Here is a 25,601-nt window from a genome sequence, read left to right as displayed (position 1 = left end):
TTTAGTCTACCGGGTAAATGTCACTATTCAATTTTACTTCCTGAGTCATGAAATTAACAGAGTTTTCTTACGGTTTATCAAATAATAAAATTTACTTAACAAATCTGAACCGCTCTTCGTTACGGCATAACGAATTTTATTCTTGCTCTCCTGTGAGTGCAAGTAGTTAGCCTTATTAGTGAGCTTACTCAAATTAGCCATTGGCAATGTGCCACACTAATGGCAAGTAGCAGGCAACTACATTACCTCCCATTGTTTATAATCTGATTTCTAATACCTGTGTGAGGCCCTGCATTCCGCTAGTATTCACTATGATAATGTTTAGTCAGAGGTGAAAAATGAATAAAGAGAGTAATTGACACTATTATAGCTATTATTAGGTAGTACCTGCTCCTCAAACAGCCTCTTCACATCCCGATGACAGCTGTGTTTGTAAAAAGCTTCCACAAGGGCTCTTATAAAGAAGGAACCATGAGTATCATGTCTTTCAGAGACATAACCTGTAAATACCAACACAGCAGTAGCTCCATTTACTCACAAGCTGTTACTTACAGAACTAAAATACTCATTATTACATTATATAATATTAGCAGAATAAACAGCTCTTATTGGTAACCATGAGATATTGTAGCAAGAGAAGACAAATCATAACACAGTATAAAAAGGTTTCTGAAATGTTTATGTCTCATTAGGTGACTTTAAGCCATGAAAATGAGGAGCTTTTGCAACTTTACAGAGATATTTGTTATTAGTGAAAACAGAGCCAATTCACATTGAAGATGATCTATTCAAATACAGATTAAAAATTACAAAAACTGGTCAATTAATAACTGAGAAACCTTTTTCAAGGGGCGCGTACATGACACCCAGCATGTAATATTGACACCCGGTATATACTAGTGACAGTCGGCCTATAATGGTGACATCCAATATACTGGTTAGTGACACCAGGTGTACTAATTAAATATCGCTATACCAAACTAAAAATTGATTGAAACTCAATTGCAGCATCCTATTGCTGTGGCAACTCATTTCCAAATTGGAAGGAAGAATCATCACTTCATTGCTGAGTCTCTGGGTTATTCTGGTTACAAAACCACATAAAATGTTTTGCTTGCTTTCTGCTAAATATTCTGCTCAATAAATCCTCAGTAAACGTACACAATTAAAAATAAGAGAAACTATTACCAACAAACAGCTAATTTAAAAAAAATCTTTGGATCCAACCAATGCGTTGTCTGGCAACACAACAGATGTGGAATAGACAACTCCTTAATATTTATACTTGGAAATTGTATAATTTGCTGGTTATTCTGAACATATTAGGAATGTGAAAGCTCTTTCCGTTAATTTGTGCTACTTGAATACCAGTTAGTGTACATGATAGAAATTGCACATGATACAAACTATGTAGCGATGTCAGTCAAACAAAATATTATATATTATTTGCTATTAAATGTTCATCAAACTTGCGCATGGGTAATAAAGTGATGAAATTGATCAGCTAATAAGTATTTACTCATCAGGAGATATAATCTCATATTCAAACATGTTTGTATCAGGTCTTATTGTCTCCACTTGATGGATTCTACTCTTTCACTCGCCTGTTCTTCCTTCATTAATATTGTAAAACCTGAGGATTGTGTTCCTTAAGTGCAGGATGAGATAACTCTAAAGTTGAATGAACAGTCTAAGGAGCTCCTACATATGTTCAACTTGGTGCATCATTTTTGAAAATAATGAAAAACTAGCATTTTTTGGCAAAACATTCAAAAGAAATGCTATGCAAAAGTATTTAATTACATCAAGGTAGTACTTGACGTCAGAGAATGATGACTTGTATTTAGTTTCTTCCTTGAAAGTAAATTACAAAATACTAGTATTGCTTGCTGCTACAATCTTTACTATAATAAGAGCTGTGTGTGTCTGTCTTTCTGTCTGTCTAAATCCAAGTCAAGAGAATGATAAATAATAACTATAAGTAACTAGACAATCTTTACTATAATAAGAGCCGTGTATATCTATCCTTCTGTCTGTCTAAAGACAAGACAAGAGAATGATAAATAATAACTATAAGTAACTAGACAATCTTTACTATAATAAGAGCCGTGTGTGTCTGTCCTTCTGTCTGTATAAAGACAAGACAAGAGAATTATAAATAATAACTATAAGTAACTAGACAATCTTTACTATAATAAGAGCCGTGTGTGTCTGTCTTTCTGTCTGTATAAAGACAAGACAAGAGAATAATAAATAATAACTATAAGTAACTAGACAATCTTTACTATAATAAGAGCCATGTGTGTCTGTCTGTCTGTCTAAAGACAAGACAAGAGAATGATAAAGAATAACTATAAATTGAAAAAAATCATATTTCAAAAAAGATTATAAAGTGCTACCTCCTACTTGAGCAGCTGGTATGTATCAAGCTGCAGAAACAGTCATACACATCCAGGTGCTTTAAAGTAAATATGATAACTTCCACCTTTTTACGTACACCAGCATTCATAGCAAAAAGTACCAACTTTAACCAGTTTAAACAGCTATCATTCCACTAAATGAGTTGACCTGATATAAACCATACATGGATTTTGGAAATATTTTTCCTTTTTATAAATCGCGATAAGACAACTCCCATTAAACAAGGATAACATGTTTTTAGCAGACCTGCACATATAGTAAACATGTTCTCCATTTAGGTAAAAGAATTAAAACAATTCCCTTTTATTGGTATAAATAAGATAACAATGACAAATTTAAAAGTCTAAATTATCAAAAGTTGAAAAATTATTAATAATATAATTATTAATATTATGACGTTGGTACCGGATGAAAATAATAAGAGATGAAAATATGCCTACTTTTAACATAACAGAGTTGGACACTTATTCCAAAATAAGAAGCCATAATGAACAGGTTAGTAAACAGAAAAGGTCTTTATAAGCTTTTTTGACAAAAATTTAATTTAATTGTGAATTTTAAGTTTTTTTCAATGTAAAATTGAGCTCCATTTGCATGAAAAATTCCATTACATATAATAATGGTGTAGGTCAATATATTTTATGAATCACCAAATGTGATGAGACTGTATAAAGTTACATTAGCTGCCCTCATGCTGACTGAAATACTGAAGTACTTTCATAATGCTGCTGTTTGGGCGGCTCTATAACATGACATCTTCTGATGGATTGACAGCATGTATACATGTCAATTGATATAATGTTTTTAAGCTCATCTTGTTTTCTGCTTATACACTGTGAGACCAATAACCTGTCTTTACATGTCCAAAAGCTTATGACACAAGGATTAGCATGATCCAATTGCGCTGCTGGGCACACCTGCACTTAGAGTCAGATACTAAATGAACTAGATGGGCTAACAGGGTTAAACACATATGGGACAAACATTGTTAAACTCGTCTGAGACTAACAGGGTTGAACACAACAGGGAATAACAGAGCTAAAAAAGCTGTCCGGTCAAGACTTACATATGCTAACCTACATGTACATACAAACATTTATATTACGCAGTACTGTAGATACGAATGGTGTTGTTCATACAGATACTAACCTATAACTCATTATAACTATATTTAACAGGGTTACATGGAAGCTCATCGCACTCAGTGATATGTTTGCTACAGTTTGCATCCCAACTGACTTTTTATGTGTAATAGAAGAGGAGTTATAAGAGAGGATCTATAGTAAGCTGAGTCTATATAACAGCAATTATGCTATCAAATAATATGCTATAAACCTGCAAGCTTATAAGTTTTACTAATATTTATTGAATGCTACAAATAGATATTCAAAAACAAGTGACATAAACAACCCATAATTATAATACATGCAAAAGCTCAAATTACACTTTTTGAACAAAAATCTTTGCACCATTTGCTCGGCAGGTTGCATTCTGATTGCTTTCTTTGGAACCATTTTATTTTCTTGCTGTTCAAAACCTTTCAAAGTGTCTGCTGACTTCAATTCTTTTTCTATACTGCTGAACAAGTTGATATTAGTGTTTAAATAATTGTTTTACCAGAGAAAAGTTTTTAAAATTTTCTATTTGAAAGACTTTTCGCAAAAATAATGATAATCCTTTAGCCCAGGCTCTCTGCACAAGTTATAGCCCACGACAACTTACGAACAAATTCGTTTACCAAATTACCGTCTGAAACGCATTTGGTCTGTAAACTGGGGAGAGTCTGTACTACAATAAACTAAGCAAAGAGGAAGGATGGTGATACATACAAACACATAGAGAACTGTTTGTGTATAAAAACCTACCGAGTTCTGGATACTCCAGCACCTCCACCTTCTTAATGTTGTTCTGAGCCAAGACTGCTGCAGTGCCTCCTATTGACACTAAATAGAATCCTCCATGTGTCTTACAAGCCTTCATTACCTGTAAAACAAGATATTAGCCTGTGAACAAAAATATTAGCCTGTGAGACAAGATATTAGCCTGGGAGACAAGACATCTGCCTGCGAGACAAGATATAAGCCTGTAGGCTTATATAGCTGAGCTTAAGATATAAGATATAAGCTAAAGATATAAGCTGAGCTTTACCAATGACAAACTTAGTAAATTTGACTAACTTAAGCTAGTATACAGCTAAACTTACTATAATAAGTTCAATGAGCTGTACAGACAGTGAAGCCAGATTTTGTGACATTATGTGTCACACCACAGCGGTATGTGTATCTTAAATCTTAATGACTATCTTAAAACCAGCTTATAAACAGTGGCAGGGAATGTAGTTGCCATTGGCTAAGTTCACTAATTTACCAATGACAAATTTAGTAAATTGGCAAATTTGACTAACTTAAGCTAGTATATAGCTAAGCTTACTATAATAAGAGCCATGAGCAGGCAAGACTGTGAAGCCAGATTGTGTGACCTTATGTGTCACACCACAGCGTTATGTGCATCTTAAAGGATATGATGAGTATCTCCATGAGTAATCCTTTGTATCACAACAAGCCTGTGTGGTTTAGTGGATAGACTGTCTGCCTGCACACCAATAGGTTCAGAGTTCAAATCCAGTGAAAAGTGGATTTTTTGGTCCTAAAACTTTATTGCTATAACCAGACACATGATTGATATCTATATATAGATAGATACAACGCATGCAGAAATGCTCAAATTGAAAAGAGTAATCTGCAGCTAGAATGATTATTTTAGCTACAGATTACTCTGATCAATCAATGATTATTCAATGAAATATGATCTTTTACTCAAATGTCATTTTATGGGACAATTTTTCAAAAACAAACACGATCTTCAAATCTGATTTTAAATCTTATTATTGTGTTTATAGAAGTACTCAAGTGTGCAGGACTTTACAATTAGAATGGTCATGCAGGAGGAGATAACAAATGTTATGCAAGCGTCAGTGCTGTGGAAAGCTGCTGAGCCAAATCTGTTGGTATTGACTAAATTTGGTTTTCTGTTTAACATCGTTTTATGAATTCCATTTTCATTGATCAACAGGAAGTTATTTCAAACCGAACAAAATCCAATGATATCTTAATAACTGCACATTCTCAATATGTTTAATGACAAGTCTAAGTAAATAGATAAAAGACATCATTACCTTCACAACATCAGTGCTGAGGGACTGTGAGGTAACATCAGCCATATATTTTAAATGTCTGTTTCAAGCTTTTCAAGAAATATACCCTCAGATGTGATCTTTCTCCAAGCCTACCAATAATATACATCTAAATATAGTCTTGTCACTCCCTGGCAGGTGTTCTACACTAAAAACCTACATGTCACTTTTTTCTGACATATTCCATCGACTCTCTTTTCATGAGCCGGGATTAGATATTAGAGACTCTCAATATAAATAGTTGTGAAAATCTGACATAGTCGCTTGTGTAATAAAGGTTTTTTGGCCAAAAAAATTTGGTGTTTGACAATATTCGCTGGTTTATCCTTGTTGTTTGAAAAATATTTGCAAAAACAAGATTAACAAGGTCAAACACATCTGGGATTAACAAGGTCAAACACATCTGGGACTAACATGGTTAAACACATCTGGGATTAACATGGTTAAACACATCTGGGATTAACATGGTTAAACACATCTGGGATTAACAAGGTTAAACACATCTGGGATTAACATGGTTAAACACATCTGGGATTAATAGGGTTAAACACATCTGGGATTAACATGGTTAAACACATCTGGGATTAACAGGGTTAAAAAATTGGTCCTACAGCACTAACAGATGCTATCCTACACATAACTATTTGTGTTACAAACTATGGTAGATACCAATTGTGTTGATCATACAGACGCCACCTTATAATCCTTCATAGTTATATTAAACAGTGTTGCATTAAAGCTCATCGCACTCAGTGATATGTTTGCTACAGTTTGCATCCGTTCAGGCTTTTTAGTTGCAATAGAAAATGAGTTAGGAGCATCGATCCATTGTAGCCAAGTGTGCGTAATCACAAGGATGCAATCAAATAATGTGCTATAGACCCGCAAGCTTATAAGTTATATACATATAGATAATCTATCAAATGCTATATATTCAAAAATAAGTGACATAAACAGCCAATCATTATAGTACACGCAGAAACCTAAATTAAACTTTTTGAACCAAAAATCTTTGCATCATTTGCTCGGCAGGTTTCATTCTGATTGTCGCTTTATTTGGAAGAATTTTATCTTCTAGCTGTTCAAAATCTTACATAGTGTGTGCTAACCTGAACTTTTCTGCACTGCTGAACTAGTCGATATTAGTGTCTAAACAATTATTTTATCAGAGCAAAACTTTTACAATCTTCTATTTGAAGAACCTCTCGCAAAAAATAATGATAACCCTTTAGCCCAGGCTCACTGCACAAGTTATAGTCCGAGACAACTTAGGAACAAATTAGCTGAACGAATGACTGTCTGAAACGCATATCATCTGTAAACTGGGGAGAGTCTGTACTACAATGAACCAAGACAATAGGAAGGATGGTGCTACATACAAACACCTAGAATACTGTTCGTGTATAAAAACCTACCGAGTTCTGGATACTCCAGCACCTCAACCTTCTTAATGTTGTTCTGAGCCAAGACTGCTGCAGTGCCTCCTATTGACCATAAATAGAGCCCTCCATGTATCTTACAGGCCTTCATTACCTGTAAGACAAGATATTAGCCTGTGAACAAAAATATTAGCCTGTGAGACAAGAAATCAGCCTGTGAGACAAGACATCAGCCTGTGAGACAAGATATTAGCCTGTGAACGAAAACATATATTTTATATTCATTTATATATACATTTTGTACTATAAAACTTTATGCATAAAACTATAAAATATAAAATTATATACTATACAGAACACAAAACTAGACACCGCAATGATATTGATAATTAAATTTGAACAGTCTTGTCTTGCAGTTATTAAACAAATATTATTTTAATGTAGCCAAGAATTGGAGTAATACTTTTAATTGGGGAGGGGGTGGTGAACACCCAACACTTCTATTGTTCGGTCCCTGCAAACCTTCGCTGCTCATTACTTATGACAAAAACTAGTCAGTTAATATATAGCTGAGTTTCTAAAGATTCTAACGAGATTGGGGCTTCTGACCTATGACCCCTTCTAAGGCGAGCCTGAATCACAAATACGAATATCACGTTTGTATCAATAGCAAATATAATTTTATTTGTATTTACGATTATAACACAAATCATGCGCAAATTCTTTTAAATACCGTACACCAGAAATATGTGTAGAAAGCACCCAGAAACATAAACCAGGGCGCTCATCATTCTAAATAAACTTTAGTGTACAAGAAGGTTCATCAATGAAATTCCTGAAAAATACCAATACAAACTATTCACCTAGCAACAGAACTATTGACTGAGTTGAAAACAAATTGTTGCTAAGCAACGAAACCACCTTACATAACAGCTAATACTAATAGAAGTGCGCCTGCTAGTACAGCCAGGTTCTTAAAAAAAGTTTTTTGAGGGTCCAGAATAGAGCCCATCTGCAGCTAGTCGACATATGATCATGAACTGATGCTACTAGATATGCAGAAAATGTACTGCGATGCCTACATTTGCCAGTCCTTGAAAAAGTCATTTCCTTTGTCGTCAACGACGACAAAAGCTGGAAAGTCCTCAACTTCAATCTTCCATATTGCCTCCATTCCTAAAGAGTAACCAATCCAGCGCAATAATGAAAGTTGTTGTATTATGGGATTTGTTAGGCTCAGGCTATATTGGCCTCTGAGCTCACAGGTGGTCTTGGCTCACAAGCAGTACAGGTGGGGTCTTGACAATTACGGTAAGTGAATAAAGCTGGATGAAGCTAGTGAATAAAGCTAGTGGGTAAAGCTAGTAGATTTGGTAGTATAAGGCAGTATGGGGAGTATATAAGGAAGTGTAATGAAAAGTAAGTCTATTATATGTAAATTTATTTATTGATACAAAATGGTGCAGTTGACAAAATTCTAGATTTTTTGTGGTGTTATCGTTAGCACTAATTTTCTGGTTGTGTTATTAGTTTAACGTTTGACAGGACCCTTTCACGGGCGTGCAGGTGAGGTGATGTATGGTAGTGTAGTGCTTTGCCGACGAGTTGTGAGGCTGTGAGGCGTTGAAGCAGTGAAGTGTCAAGTGTCGGAGAGGTACAGAAATTTCTTATTCGTTCAGCAGTAGAAGTTGAGAATAAAAAAATTAAACGGAAGATGTAGAGTGAGTTAGTGGCGTAAAATATATTGCGTTGTGACATGATAGAGATCGGTTATCCAAAGTTGGTGTTTGGTGAGCATGGTGATGGTTCGTGGGAGATATTTATAGAAGAAATGTACCGGAAGTGCAGTTGAGAGGAGAGGCTATAAAGATGATGATGACGAAAGAGTGCCTATTATGAGGGGTAGAGCTAGGTTAGTGCCACTACTGAGAGCTATTGGAAATTATAAAAATATAAAATTATTATAAAAATTATAAAATAAAAACTCCGCAAAAAAAACAGTTTGTCAAAACAAGCTACCTGAGGATGCACTGTACTTGCTTATCATTTCACATTTAAACTCTTTTACAGAAAACACTTTCTCATGATATGAAGTTTGAAAGTTGGAATGGTAACTGTTGTTATGTGAAATGAAAATATAAACTTTCTGTGCATAAATTTTTTTATTACTCGTGCAACGCCAGGCATTCCCCTAGTATACTATGTATAACAAAGAGACCTGATGAGTGACACCACGAAATAGATTAGTAGTTAGGAAAAATTCAACTTTTCAGATAATTTTTAGTCTAAACAAACAGTACACTTATTATTATTAGTGTAGCTTTGAATTTTACCTTGACTTATCTATGTTTAGTCATAGAACTAGAGTTGCCCCGATTTCAATATCGGAATCGGTATCGGTGCCGATATGGGTTTTAAGTATCTGAAACGGTATCGGCCGATCTTTTCTTAAAAAATCAGTAACTTCAAATATTTTTTGCAGATCAACTATTTAGCAGAAAACTGTATTTTAGCCTGCTACACTAATCATCAGCTGCAAGTTCCTTACTTTTACCTAATGAATTCCAGGCCTGTCACACAATCTATTTCATGTCTATAGCCTGATAAACATCAACACAGCTGAGAAATCTTTTGGCTTTAGTCAGGACGTAATTGCCTAGTGCGGTATTTCCCAATTACAGCGATATGATTTACTGTAGCCAATTACGAACAAGAGACCAATGATGGGAAACAACAATGCGGTGTAATATTTCTATGTACTAGCATTACGAAAGTAATTTGAGCAGTCGATGCATAAAGCTAAGCATCTCTCTTGATCCTGATGATATGATGTATCGTTTGCACCGCATAGAATAAACTCAGTGGTTTATCGGTATTTAGCATGTTTTCCATCATCTGTGGCAAGTGAATCCTTCTTCAGTACGACTGGCTACATCGCTAGTGATGGAAGATAAGGACGTCTCACTGAGATAATTGAATCACTAACGGTAATTTAGATAAACGTTTATTTGCTCTAAACCTGTACAGATGCATCAGTTCGTTCAGCAGACTTCGTTCTTCTGACTTCGTTCAGAAGACAGACTTCATTATCACAGAGAAAGCTGTACCACTAACAGTAATTACCATTATTAATAGCAGATTACAAGAAACATGGACTGTTTTGTTACTAGATGCCCGGTATGTCAGTATGTGAATATATATACATGTATATCTTTTTTTCATAAATACAAACAAATAATGTAAATACATCAATATTTATATTTTCTTTGCATTATACTTGTATAATAAAATTAACAATTATCTATGCAACACAAAAGATCTGAATCGGTATCTGAATCGGATTATTTTTCAATAAGAATCGGTATATCGGATCGGTATCTGAATCGGCTGGAGAAATTAGAATCGGGGCATCTCTACATAGAACTACTTTTGAACATAACGTATTATAACTATCTACTGCTACATATCATATTACCGTACTTTTCGGACTATAAACCGCACCCCTATATATGTCGTATCTGCTTTATTTTCCAAAACCAATAATAAAACAATATAGGCTGCACCTTTGTATAGGCCGCAGAACTCAGGACGGTGCTTTTTAACACAGTGGCAACTTTGCTGTTTAAAACGGAACAGTGTCTAACGGCACTGTTTCGTATTAACCGACGCTTTTTAACCTAGTGCCTAACGGAACAGTATCGTTAAGCATTGTTTCATATTTTCTTTCACCGCTAGGGCGCATTAACCGTAGATTATGGTTAATCCGCCCTAGCGGTCAAAGAAAAATCCACAGAATAGCCGCACCCTTATATAAGCCGCATGGCTCAAATCATCAGAAAAAAGAAGCGGCTAATAGTTCGAAAAGTACGGTTTGTAGTTATATACCGTATACAAATACTAACTGCGAATACCTGGGGTTGCACAGGTATTAAAACAGCTTATAAACATTGGCAGGTGATGTAGTTGCCTGCCACTTGCCATTAGCCTGGCACATTGCCAATGACTAATTTAGGTAGGCTACTATCCTATTGCTAAACTTACTAATAAGAGCTGTGAGAGCAAGCTTTAGTGACTTTGCGTAACACAGGGTGCTATGTGTATTTTAACTGACATAATGACTAATATCGCCTAACGAATCCATTGCATCTCGCGTAGCTTAGCTGGTTAGATAATCGCCTGGTGAATGGGAGGTTCCGAGATCAAATTCAGCATGAAGCGGATCTTCCATTCCCAGATTTTAATAGCTATAAAAAATAATAGCTGCCTTACTGAGCAACAGCGCTTGATCAATTCCCGAGACAATATACAGTATGACACTATATGGAAGCAAATAGGCTAGCGCTTTCAGTCATGACGTAAAGTCATAGCGTAACGACGTAGAAGCCATAGCTCTTATTAGTAAGCTTACTCAAATTTTTTATTGGCAATTTGCCAGGCTAATAGCAAATGGCAGGCAACACTCAATACCTCTCAATGTTTATAAACTGATTTTCAATACCCGGGCAACATCAGGTACCACAGCTAGTGTATGTATACATAACAAATGAAATTAGTGTTGAACACATCTAAAACTAACAAGGTTACACAATGCTGTCCTGTCGGCGACTACTACAATGAACTAAACAAATAGGAAGGATGGTGCTACATACAAACACATAAAGAACTACTTGTGTATAAAAACCTACCGAGTTCTGGATATTCCAGCACCTCTACCTTCTTAATGCTGTTTTGAGCTAAGACTGCCGCAGGGCCCCCTATTGACCCTAAATAGAATCCTCCATGTGTCTTACACGCCTTCGTTACCTGTAAGACAAGATATTAGCCTGTGAACACAAATATTAGCCTATTAACCAAGATAAAAAAGAATGGAAGGCATGCGCTTTTCCTAAAAAAGTACAAACTATCATCACCTGTAAAACTTAGCGGAAAACAAGCATTGTCAAATAAAAAAGGCAAGATAATTCCTGTTTAAAACCAAACGTCTTTAAACTTATTTCAATTATATTGCCTAGAAATTAATAGTTGTATTATTTACAACTATTAATTTCTAGGCAATATAATTGTTGTATTATTTATGTTAATAGTTGTCACAATCATGGCCTATTGATGAGCGCTGTCTGAAACACATCTTATAGTCAGACATATAATAGCCTCTTGTAAATCTTGTACTTACTGTAAAACCTTTAATTGAATGCCATGGCGCTCTATTTTTCAACCCTTACTCTATAGAAGACTAGAAGTAGTCAATTGGAGGGGGTGCTCGAATAGAGACTGGCGGTGTATTTTTCAAATGGCCCGTAAGAAATTAGGAAAAATAAATTTAGTTCTATTACGGGTGAAGCGAATCTCGCCTATAATTTCTCTCCTTTTCCGGTGAAGCTATATCAAACCTCTTGGATGCAATAAATCTGCTAACTCACCTCCAACTTGTTAAAAATCTCTTAGTAAATATGTATCGAAAAACTGAGAAATATCGCTACCAGTTGATATCTATCGCTTGCAATTGACCTGCGATGATATTATAGCCTGTGTCTTTCTTTGCAATTTGTTGGCATTTTCAATTTATATTTCATTCTAAATTTGAAGATATATTTTTATTTTATATCTATATTTAACATATACCCCTAGTTGAATAAAAGATGATTGCACTCACAGATATGTATGCTATAGTTTGCAGCTAAAACTAACTTTTTAAGTGCAATAGAAGTGGAGTTATGAGTATCGATCCATTGCATGATCAGATTACCGCAATGATCCTATCAAATAATATGCTATAAATTTGCAAATTTATAAGTTATATAACGATAATCTATGAAATGCTATAAATATATATTCATGAACAAGTGATATAAACGAACCATACTTATATTACATGCAGAAACACAAATTACCGTTTTTAAAACAAAAATATTTCCATCGTTTACTCGGATAGTTCCATTCTGATTGTTGCTTTCGATGGAACAAACACCTTCTAGTTGTCCAATACTTTTCACAATGTCTTCTGGTCTCAACTTTTTTTCTGCACTGCTGAACTAGTGGATATTAGCACCCAAACAATTTCTTTGGGAAAGCAAAACCTTTACGCCCTGTGATTAGCACAAATACAAGGTGTAAAGGTTTGCACGCTAAGCGTAACCTTTGACCCAAAACTTGCAAACCAATTTTATATGCATGTTCTTCGAATTAAAAAGCCGCTTTAAGCAAGGAAATATTATTAGCCTGAGATCGTTATTCATTATTTCTATGGTGCTGCTTTCAGAGTTTTAACGAAACAATTGCAAAGATTTGGAGTGGACAATAAGAGAATTAAGAGACAATGATTGTTGTTAATGTAAACAATTCATTATGAATATGATTTTGTGGACACTTTTCTACTGATCACTTGGTACTATGGATTCATAAAAATCAAACATAGTCAAACTACTACTCAAATGGAAGTGGCGTTCAAATAGAGGGTGGCGCTTTATTTTTCAACCCTTCTTTCATAGCGGTGATCAAATAGAGGTGACGTTCATATAAAGGTTCTACGGTATATATTCACAATATAAGTACATGTCAGGAGTTGTCATACTTACAGCCTTGCTTCTGTTTCCTTTGGCAAGCATGACCATACTGCCGCCAACAGCCTGGAATTCTTCAACATAGGAGTCCATTCGTCCAGCTGTTGTTGGTCCAAATGAGCCACTGGCATAACCCTGCAATGATCAGCAGCAATACAAAATAGCCTCATAGTTTCCATGACGGCAGATATCATTAATTAGTTTAAAAATCAAAGAAACTTACATTTGTAATCGTCCTACTCTGGAGATTTAAGAGAACAACTCTAATTTGATAGAAATAGAGAATGTGATACATGTAGCAAAAACATACATTACACATAATATGTCAACAGTTTAAAACGAGAAACTAAGACGTTAGTAGTTGCAAAATCTCAAACAAGCAATATTATATGGTGAATAATATTCAGCTTTATATAGTTTATATATCGCTTTAAAAAGTTCCCTGCGGCTAACTGTTTACAGTATATAGACTCTGTGACCATAAGCCTACCTGGCAGACACATTGTGAAAAATCATTTTTAATATAACTAGTAGAAATACTCAGTGTTGCGATAGTCACCCTATAGAATGAAATTCGCATTTGGTTAATTTTCAACTTTATTCATCAATCCTATCATATTCTACAATAATTATCACTCTCGCTGAATATGAACACTAATCTCTGGATATACTATGAAGCAACGTTGTCTTGTTCAATGAAAAACTATAAATGGGAGTGGCAATGTAAGATCTTCCCTTAATATAACCTTCAAGAAACTTCTAGATGTTGAAGAATCTGAAATGAGTAACTTATCTAAATGGGCAATGACACAATTATTTTGAGGTTTTTGGAAGGTATTATTTGGTTTTTGGAGTATCATAGCAAACCACATGCAAATTTCTATTGAGGACAAACAGACAGACAAAAACAAATTATTCATACATAACTTAATAGACTACCAGAAGAGTTTCCAGAGAGTGATTTCAGTCTAACCAAACTTCTGATATCTCTACCAACCCAGTCTACAGATGTATTTATATGTTTCCTGTAAACTAGGCTAGATTAACTACCTCTGGTGTCTTAGCAGGTCCTGCATAATAGACTGGGTACTTCAGCTTATAATCAGGCATGCCCTCTCCATTGTCTAACCTCTCCTTAAGCTTGGCATGAGCAATATCTCGGGCTACCACTAAAGTTCCTGTTAAACTCAATCTGGTCTTGACAGGATGTTTGCTCAGATCGGAGAGTATCTCAGACATGGGCTTGTTTAGGTTGATCTGCAGACAAAAAATATTCTAATAAAAGACGATCTGTAGTTGTTGCATTGAGTGTATGACACGGTTTTCTACATACCCTGGCTGAATGTCCGGCATTGCACGAGCAATAAAACCAGCTTATAAACAGTGGCAGGTTATGTAGTTGCCATTGGCTAAGTTCACTAAGTTACCAATGACAAATTTAGTAAATTGACAAATTTTACTAACTTAAGCTAGTAAATAGCTAAACTAACTATAATAAGAGCCATGAGCTGGCCAGACCGTGAAGCCAGATTTTGTGACGTTATGCGCCACACCACAGTGGTATGTGTATCTTAAATCTTAATGACTATCTGCATAATTAATCCAATGCATCGCAAGAAGGACGTGTGGCTTAGTGGATAGACTGCCTGCCTGCAGACCAATAGATAGGTCCTGAGTTCAGTTGACAGTTACTTTGCAGTTGACGATGGCACACCTTTGTCGCCGAGTCCCTGAGTCGGCCGACCAGTCTTTACCCGCCTCGCAGTTGACAATCACGCTCTTAAGCCTGGTTCCCATATACGTAGCAAAGCACCGACGGTAATATCGCGCAGCAAAACACTTGCGGTGCTCGGCACAGTTTAATGTTCACATAAAAGCCACATCGTTACTAATATCGTAAACATAATTGCGTAATCAAATAAAATGTTCGCTCGCCATGCCGTTCCTATAATGGTGACCTTCACCCGTACAGTGCATTTCGGGAAGGTTTTGCCTGCGGCCGTTTGTGAAATTTGAACATGCGCAAACTCTTGCGTTGACCGCCGGCATCCACCGGCGGTGCACTGCGATCCGCGGTGTGTAGGTTCCCATTTTATCGCAATAGCCTGCGATGCTGTCGCCGGTGCTTTGCGGCGTATATGGGAACCAGGCTTTACACTCGCCTTGCAATTAATCGCCTCGCAATCATTTGCCTTGCAATCAATCGGCTCGCACTTGCGTCGCAATCAATCGCCTTGTACTCGCCTCACAATCAATCGCCTAGCAATTAATAGCCTCGCACTTGCCTTGCAATCGCCTCGTAATCAATCGCCTCGCACTCGCCTTGCTATCAATCGCCTCGCAATCAATCGCCTCGCACTCTATCGCTTTGCAATCAATCGCCTTGCACTTGCCTCGCAATCTATCGCCTGATGGTTGAGAAATGCAATATTAGCAGTCAAATGGCACTGCAGTGCAATAGGATAACTGCAATGGTACGTAGCTGTAATGTACTGGGTGTGGGTGTCATTATATACTAGCAAAAGACCACATACACCTTCACAAACAACAAACAGCAATAATGAAAGGAAAAGATTATATGTTTATATCTCTCCCCCTGCAATAGGAGAAATGCAATATTGGCCAATATTAGAAGTAAAATGCACTGATATTATTAGAATAATCGATACTATTAATATAGTAATAATATAAAACCAATGCACAATTTTGTTTACATTAGTCATAGTTAGCAATATCAAGAAGTTGTGATATTTATATAGATTTTTAGAAAATCTGTACTACGTAATCATTGTTCTGTAGTCATCCAAACTTATAATTAAATATCGTAATAATCTCATAAGAATCGTTAGAAAAAATATCGTCATTTCCTTTACTTACACTGCGTTGGACATCAGTTAGAATACCAAAGTACTCAAGTGTCTAAAATGTCAGTTTGAAATCGGCAAAAATGAAACGATTTCAGTACTCCTACGTTAATTACAGAAACCGTCGACGATGCCATACACTGGTGAAATGTGCACGTTATTTTTTCGCGAAATGCGCACGACTTAATTGTTCTATTCTCTGTCGCCCAGCGTTTCAATTTCCGGTCTTAACTTTTATTAAACCAAGCTTTTCAAGCGTTTTGTGACGATTTTCGTCCTAATAAATCTGTCTATTTGTGTATAATCCGATCAGATGGGTAAGTTTTAAGAGAATTTCGATAATTTACAAAGACTAGGTAACATATTTAAATAGGCTTACATGTGTTTTGTATCGTTATTGTACTTTAACTAATCTACAAAACGATGGTTAAATTTGTTAATGAAATTTCGAGACAAGGGTTCGTCTCATTGTTGATGAATAATTTTCGTAAGTTGTGTGCACATGCATTTATCATAAAAACTCTCATACTTCGCTTCCGCTCGTGTGTTCGTGGGATAACAGCACAGACAGTACGATGTCAAGGCAGATACAGCATTAGCACCTTACAATAACAAAACATAACTCCAACATGATAGCCTTTTTATAAGATACAATAAGGAAATATATACTGAAAAATATGTTAGAAAATGCTGCATGTGGATAATATGTAGGTGTAGCAGAACATGAAGAACATAGCATGACATAACAATATCATAATGTTAAATCAATGCAAGCATGACATAACAATAACGCAATGTTAGTTCGACGCAACACTTGCGGATAGACAAAATCTTTTGTTTTTCTGTCGGGTGTATGAACAAACAGTTTTCAGCTTGTGCCTACTTTTGAGCAGGCGATGTACAGCTGGTCATGGCTAAAGCAGGGTAACAGTAAGTCGATACCAGCTGCTCTCTTTCTTCTCATCATCGCCTAGCGCAACGCTCGGAGTACCCGTGCAAGTTCTGTAGTAGTAAGTTACAGTACTCATAGCTGAAAAAAATTAGTAACTCAGTTGCTGAATAAAATTAACAGGTTTACTATCACGAACAGTGGAAAATCCAACACTTTTAAGTAGTGGAGGTATGGCAATTCATAGCCATTATAACATTGAATGAGAAGTACTTATCTTTTTGAAGTAGAAACTTGGTAGGTAAAACGCAAAAAAAATTGTATAGGTGGCCGGAAAAACAAATGTTCACGGTGACCTTTCTCGTTGGCAGTAAATATGAATTAAACATGTAAATTACTACTCATTAATTTATTTAATGAGTAGTACATTTGTATAGCTGTATAGGCACCTTTGTATAAGCCGCAGAACTCAGGACGATGCTTTTTAACATGGCATCAACTTTGCTGTTTAAAACGGAACAGGGCCTAACGGCACTGTATTAACCTACGCTTTTTAACCTATTGCCTAAGGGAACAGTACCGTAAGGCATTGTTTCATTTTTTCTTTTACCGCTAGAGGCGCACTAACTGGAGATTTCGGTTAATGCGCCCTAGTGGTGAAAGAAAGACCACAGAATAGCCGCACCCTTATATAAGCCTCATGACTCAAATCATCATAAAAAAGTAGCGGTTAATAGTCCGAAAGCACGGTATTTGCTGCTCATATTAATTCAGTTCGCTTCATATGACCGAAATTCGTATGACGAAAAAAGGAAAGACCGCTCTATAATTGGACAAATACACCCACACATAGATTGCCGTTCACGTAGTAGATAGATATAGGACATCATTACCTTCACAACATCAGAGCTGAGGGACTGTGAGGTAACATCAGGCATATATTTTTGAACGTCTGTTTCAAGCTGTTCAAGAAATACACCCTCAGATGTGATCTTTCCCAAAGCCTACCAATAATATACATCTAAATATAGTCTTGCCACTCCCTGGCAGGTTTTCCACACTAAAAACCTACGTGTCACTTTTTTTCTGACATATATTCTATCGACTCTCTTTTCATGAGCTGAGATTAGATATTAGAAACTCTCAATAAAAATAGTTGTGAAAACACCAAATAATTCATACACAGGAACAAATTCTGAAACACAACTATTAACCTAGTAAGTCTAACCTAAAGGAATAAATAATTTGCATTTAACATTAATGTGTGAACATTCTTATACAAAGATTTTATTAAAAGGCATCACAAAAGTTGAGACTATGGGTTGTTTATTAAAAGCATGTGACATCTGCATGACCTTCAAAATTGTGATGGTAGGTTAAAACAATTTCATTTTTCTAAATACCAGGTATTATATATTGACTAGCTGTACTACCCGCATGGGCAATAAATATTTTTGGACAAAATTTTTTTGTATTTAACATATAACACCATTTATTTGTATTTAACATATAAGAACATTTGCAATTCTAACTTTCAAACTACATATCATGAGAAGTGTTTCGTGCAGTTGAAATAAATTAAGAGGGAAAATAAAAACAACTGTAAAGGTTTTCAAACTTTGTCAAACAACTGTAACTTTCAAACTTCGTATCATGAGAAAAAGGTTTCATGCAGGTCGAAAATATTTTGAGCAGATCAAATGAAAAATAAGACAGCTATAAAAGGGTTCAAATGTAAATGTGAAATAATTAGCAAGTAATAGCTAAATTAAGTCTATCTTGCTACGATTACAATAAAAGATGATTCCGTAATGATACAATTAATATGAATTGAGAAAACAAAATCAAAATCCTGAATATGTTGAATTAATAATAACAATAACTTATTCGGTTCTCAAGGTTACTGTTCCACCAGAAGCTATACATCAAAACTTGGAATACGACGGTACTGGTACCTCTCGATACTGGAACAAATGTAAAAATAAGATATCGTACTGTCTTTGTCTGACCGAACGGAGAGACAATGTCAAGGCTCTTCCTACGGAGGTAATACAATTGTCCACATGAAAAGAGTTGGCCTTGACCACGATTTAACAATTGAACCCTACGAAAAACCGAAATTAGAAGTTCAAGAAAACACGAAAAAGCATCGGGTTTTATAGAGTTGATAGAACTCATAGTTGCAAATCAAATAGTACGTCATTTAGCGTGTGCATACGGTATACGGTATATGATAATTTCTTTAATCAATATGCCTTGTATAGCTCAATGGTAGAGCGCGTGGATAAAAAGCTTGCAGTTGCATTAACCATGAGTTCAAATCCATCAGAACTTGGAATTTTAATTCCAAGATTTAAATAGCTATAGCTGGACAACCACACATAGACACACACACACGGCCAACTTAGAAAAATATAGATAGAGATGATATAAGAGCCATCCAAAGCCATGGATACAGGTTAGGAAAAAATAGCACCTAACAGGATTTGAATCTACAATATTCAGCTTATCCATCAGGCACACTACCAACTGCGTCAACCATTCACCTCCCACCATGTTTGAGTTATTTCACATAAACTTATTCCATGTGCTTTCTTGACGCACCTGACAATTTCTCACAACGCATCGTATTGTCAGGGTCCTAGTCTGGATAAAACTGGACTAGTGAGAAGTCGATGAAAAATATTTGTGTCATAGAGGTGTCTGCGATTACCGATATAGTGTAAACTAGCCTTTAACGATGGGTTCTTCAGAACGTAACTTCACCATCGAGTGAAGACTCGATGAAATGAGCTTTAGACTGTGAGCTGATGCCAATCCTGCAAACTGGGAGTTATGTTGACTTGTATCTTTTACAATCTTACCTGCCTGTCCGCCGAACAAGACACTCCCATACCAACTGGACAGGAAGCTCCGTGGCATGGCAGTCTCACTACTCTCACGTCGTGTACAAAATATTTTCCACCGAACTGAGCGCCGATTCCAATCTGTTGACTCATCTCTTGTATCTTCTGCTCAAGTTGCACGTCCCTGAATGCTCGGCCATGTTCATTGCCTGTAGATGAGAGAGAGGAACATAATCACAGGCAGCTCATGGTAAGCTACTAAAGAAAACTCACTCGTGGAATGGTAGTATCACTTGCTTGAATATTGACTTCAGCATACACCAAGTGTATCTGGTGTATGCTAGAATATTTTTATTGGAGTCATTCGTGGGCCATCTTTAATTCATATAAAAATCTAGCTATTGACAGAGTAGCTATTATGTAAGTCCATAATCTGCCAACCAGAATGGTTGGCGGATTCTTTTCAAAGATGGCGTTTGCGTATTTTATTTAGTAACTAGTTTCCGGTGTGGATAGCAACTCAGAACTTAGCTGATACAAAGGCCGCGATAAAATAAGTTAGCTCGACGACCTAATTATCGTAGACTGGCAGAATCGTAGTCAGTACTCAAATGTTTACACAGCATTTAGAGAAAACTAATATGACAAATTCTTAATTATTTTTATTTGACGCGTTTGAAACATTTATAATGCTGATGTATCAGTAGCTAAATTTAACATTTTATTCTGGCAATCATGAGCAATTACAAAATAAAATATCTGATAATAGAGCCGCGTAGAACTAGACTTTTATCGCAATAGCCGATGTGAATACAAGAAATAGAGATGGACTGTTTCACTATATACATGTACATCATTTTGGGCAAGTCTGGGCGCATCTTTTTTTCTGAGCGTTTTTACCGCGATCAATTTTTGTCAATTTCAATCTTCAAATATTGAAATTGCCTAAAACAACAAACGACATCTCAACTGATAGAAAAAATTGATGCTCTGTGTTAAAATCAACTAAAATTTGATGCAATCACATCTTTAAAGCCGAAGAATTTAAAAATACTTACCTGAAGTAGGTAAGTTATCAAAGTACTTCGTTGAGGCCAATTTAACACATTTTAAATTCATTTCGGCGGAAGTTCCTCCAATAACAAAAGCTAAATGGTAGGGTGGACAAGCAGCCGTCCCGATAGTCTACAATAGTGACTTGAACAGTTAAGCTCAACAATGTGATCCTATTGGAACTCAGGCTATATCGGAACAAAGACCAACATCCAAAAAACAATAAACCCAATTGAAAAACTCAACTTCATAGCAATTTTTAAAAACAAAATGACCTTCAAAAAAGCGCAAAAAAGATGTAAAGGTAAATGCTGTTTCCTGCAAGCTATATTTAGGCGTGACACTTGTGACACTTATAACCTGCCACCTACAGTTGACAGCGGTAAGGAACACACACATATTCCAAACCTGTATTTTCTCATGTACAAACTCCATGAGTTTCTTTTCATTCAGCAGAGCCTTGGTTGCCTGGTAGAGAAAACTCTGTTAGCCGAGCCACCACCTTTGGCTATGAACAGGAAGTGGTACTCGTCTCCCTTGGTAGATTATATTTCTATCTGAGCAGGAAGATTTGTGCCAGTGTTTGCTTCCTTGTACATGTCAAGGGGAGCCACCTGAAGTATGCAGCAAAATATGATTTACTCGAAGTTTCTATAAAGGTTACAAGATAACTTTCAGTACTTTGTGAAATATATTCATTTCATAGCCAACAAACTCCAGAGTTGTCACCAAGTGGTGTGTATTCGCTGGCTTATCCTTGTTGTTTGAAATATATTTGAAAAATCAAAATTACAAAGTCAATTACGGACATTTGCAAAATTGGTTGTTGCATGTAGACACGAAAAATGTGCTAAGCGCAGTGGATATTGCAAAAAGCTAAAGCAATAGTTTTTACATCATAATCTCGTCATATTTGCGCAAAAACCTCAAATTTGTTAACCTGTTCTAACACAATATGTTCTAAACTGTGTTTTGATTCGAATGATTTTATTTTGAATCGTCCTAAAACGATTCTAATCTGGTACATATGGAAATCACAACAAAACTCGACTGACCTAATGTTGAACCATTATTGCTATAACTGAGGTAGGATTGTATTAAAAGCCCACGTTTCCATGACGATAAGTCGGCAACTAATAGTTTACCTGTGAATACCGCAGATTCCTACTTGTATACGTGTTGTACACTCCTCGTGACAAGGCCTCCGCATCATCTCCGCCTGTCCACACTTGCTGACCTTTATTTCCTGAGAAATTGTATTCTGATGTACACATTCTGTACGCATGATGTACACATAATGTATTATTATATTGTACACATAATGTAAGATATCTTTAGAACAAAAAGTACAGATCTATTTTGAATGCACCCTTGTTAAACCTTGATAAGTATTTAACAGACTTGCCAAAAACAGTAAGTATGAGTAAATGAATATGCAAAGACACCCCAAATGAGATAAGTCAAGCAACACTATAGATAAGTAATAAACAGACTTGCCAAAAGCAATAAGTATGGGTAACTGAATATGCAAAGACACCACAAATGAGACAAGTCAAGCAACACTATAGATAAGTAATAAACAGACTTGCCAAAAGCAATAAGTATGGGTAACTGAATATGCAAAGACACCACAAATGAGACAAGTCAAGCAACACTATATATAAGTAATTAACAGACTTACTAAAAGCAGTAAGTATGAGTAACTGAATATACAAAGACACCACAAATGAGACAAGTCAAGTAACACTATAGATAAGTCATTAACAGACTTGCCAAAAGCAGTAAGTATGAGTAACTGAATATACAAAGACACCACAAATGAGACAAGTCAAGCAACACTATAGATAAGTCATTAACAGACTTGCCAAAAGCAGTAAATATGAGTAACTGAATATGCAAAGACACCACAAATGCGACAAGTCAGACAACACTATAGAAAAGTCATATCCAGATCTGCCAAAAGCTCAATTTATTAGTCAACTAACTGAATATGCAAAGACACCACAAATGCGACAAGTCAGACAACACTATAGAAAAGTCATATCCAGATCTGCCAAAAGCTCAATTTATTAGTCAACTAGCTGAATGGCCAGCGTTGTTCAGGTAATAAAAAAGTCTTCAGACCGATAATTTATTTTTATTACATGTTAACGCCATTTATCACTCAACTCTAACTGCAGAGAGAATGTAGAAGTTATTCCTACTCAAGATAGTACTATTATCCATGTGAAAAATATTCAGCCTTTACAGATTTAGCAATCAAGCCAAGGAAAAACCGGAAATAGGAGTGTAACGGGCCAATTGAAACGATACATTTGAAAATTAAAAAATAGGTAATGTAGCAAAAGTTTAGCTTTCACAAAAATAACAAATGCAAAAGGTAATATTAATAAACAATTAAAAGTGCACATTTAGTGTGTGCAATCATGAAAAGGGTACAGAGTATATGATGAACATGATAGGAATGATAAAAACGTCTTAGCCTTGTGGTTAGGTGTGCATGTTAATGAACTTGCGGCTGCAATCTTCATGAGTTCTAAACCAATATGAAGTAAATTTTCCATTTCTAGATTTTAGTTGCTAGAGCTGGATAAACACGGAATGACAGACAACAAACTTTGAGATGAAGTTTGGTATGAGGTAGTAACAGACTTGAAGCTCTAAAAATACGCACAAAACAGCGTGGGGAACTTGAGAACACCCTCGTTATATCAGAGGTGATCGTAGAAACTCAACCATATCAAGGTTATGAAATTCAGGTCTTCACTGCCGTAAATGATAGTTAAAGCAAGCTTTAGAAATTTCAGTAGAAAATTGCTATACAACTGAATGGCATCTATGAAATTATTCCGAATACAATCGGTGAGCAACGCACTGCCGGGAAGACAACTTCAACTAGATAAAAAATAATACTTTCTCAAATCTTTATTGATTGTGTGTAACCGAAATCTATGCTATATAACATGCAAATAAAACCATTTTATTTAAAATACGGTTGTAAGCTTGTTGTTTACAAATATGTGTATTTGCCTCTGACATACGCATGATGTATACATGATGTGTGCATGATGTACCTGTAAAGCCTGGTTCCCATATCGATTGCGATACTCCGGCGATAGCTTGCGCAGCAAAACGTTTGCGGCGTTAGGCTCGGCGGCATATGTTCACATATAAGCTGTATCGCTAAACATAATCGCGTAATCAAATAAAATTCTCGCTAACCACGCCGTTTCTATAATGGTGACCTTCACCCATACAGTGCATGTCGGGAAGGTTTTGCCTGCGGTCTTTTGTGAAATTTGAGCAGCGCGAAACTATTGCGATGCCGCCGGCAACTAGCGGCGGTACCCGGCGCTTAGGTTACCATTTCACCGCTAATAGCCTGTGGTGCTGTCGCCGGTGCATGGCGACGTATATAGGAACCAGGCTTAATGTATTCAAGATAGCTTTAGAACAAAAAGTACAGATCTATTTTGAATGCAGCCATGTTAAATCTAATTGCAACATCTAAAGTTGGTACAGCATACCCATAATTATGGCTGTTCCAGTATCCTGACAGCCAGGTAGTACCATACCAGCCGCAATGTTAGCATTCTTCAAAAACTCTAAAGCTACATATTTGTCATTAGGGGATGCTTCTGGGTCTTTGAGAATATTAGAGAGGGACTGCAAATAAAATATCACTTAGGTGTAAAAATAACAATAATTTCACAAAATTTCACAAAACCGGAAGGTCTTTTTGGTTTCTAAATAAACCAGACAATAAATCAGATAGTTAAAATCTGAAAGACAGAATATAAAAAATAAGTATAATAAATACTAATAAATACGGAACAGGAAATCACGAATAAAAATGAGGGAACCTACCAAATAGTGCTCTTAGTGTTTGGTTTCTTCACTATGCAACCATGGCAATCATGTTAGTAAGAATCAATTGCTTGCACACATGGTTTTTAAGTAATACCTGAAGATGAGCTGGCCTGAGGACGTGAGATATGTCAACCATAGCCTGTTCACAGAGCAGTGTCAGTGCTTGAGGATCAACCACCAACATATTTTTGCTTTGAAAGGTGCTTGTAGACACAAAGTCAGCTAAAAAAAGAAAATCGGATGATTTTCCTGTTGCATTCCTGATCAGACTTATGCAATAAACTATAGTCATATATAATATTTGTATTTACCATTTTGACACATTTGAATATTCATTTTCCTTTATTTATACAACCAGATGTTAAGCCTTGTCTGTATGTTCCATTATACATTGAAAATGTACTAAAAGACACATGCGTTGTACCAGACAACTATAATACCTAGCATATTGGTAGCAAACAAAAATTGAAATGATTTCCTTTAAACAAGGAACAGCAGCATAGCTTTGCATACAACCCATCTGCAC

General features: G+C 35.9%; 1 pseudogene; it reads right to left on the bottom strand.

Moving 5' to 3' along the window:
• Positions 1 to 7,035: 7,035 nt before the first annotated feature.
• On the bottom strand, positions 7,036 to 25,259 carry LOC137403506 (fumarate hydratase class I, aerobic-like; annotated as a pseudogene).
• Positions 25,260 to 25,601: the final 342 nt, after the last annotated feature.

Source organism: Watersipora subatra, chromosome 9, assembly GCF_963576615.1.
Source record: "Watersipora subatra chromosome 9, tzWatSuba1.1, whole genome shotgun sequence".
In the NCBI taxonomy this organism is placed as follows: Eukaryota; Metazoa; Bryozoa; class Gymnolaemata; order Cheilostomatida; family Watersiporidae; genus Watersipora; species Watersipora subatra.
The sequence above is the reverse complement of the archived record's forward strand: the minus strand, read 5'-3'. Positions and strand labels throughout refer to the sequence as shown.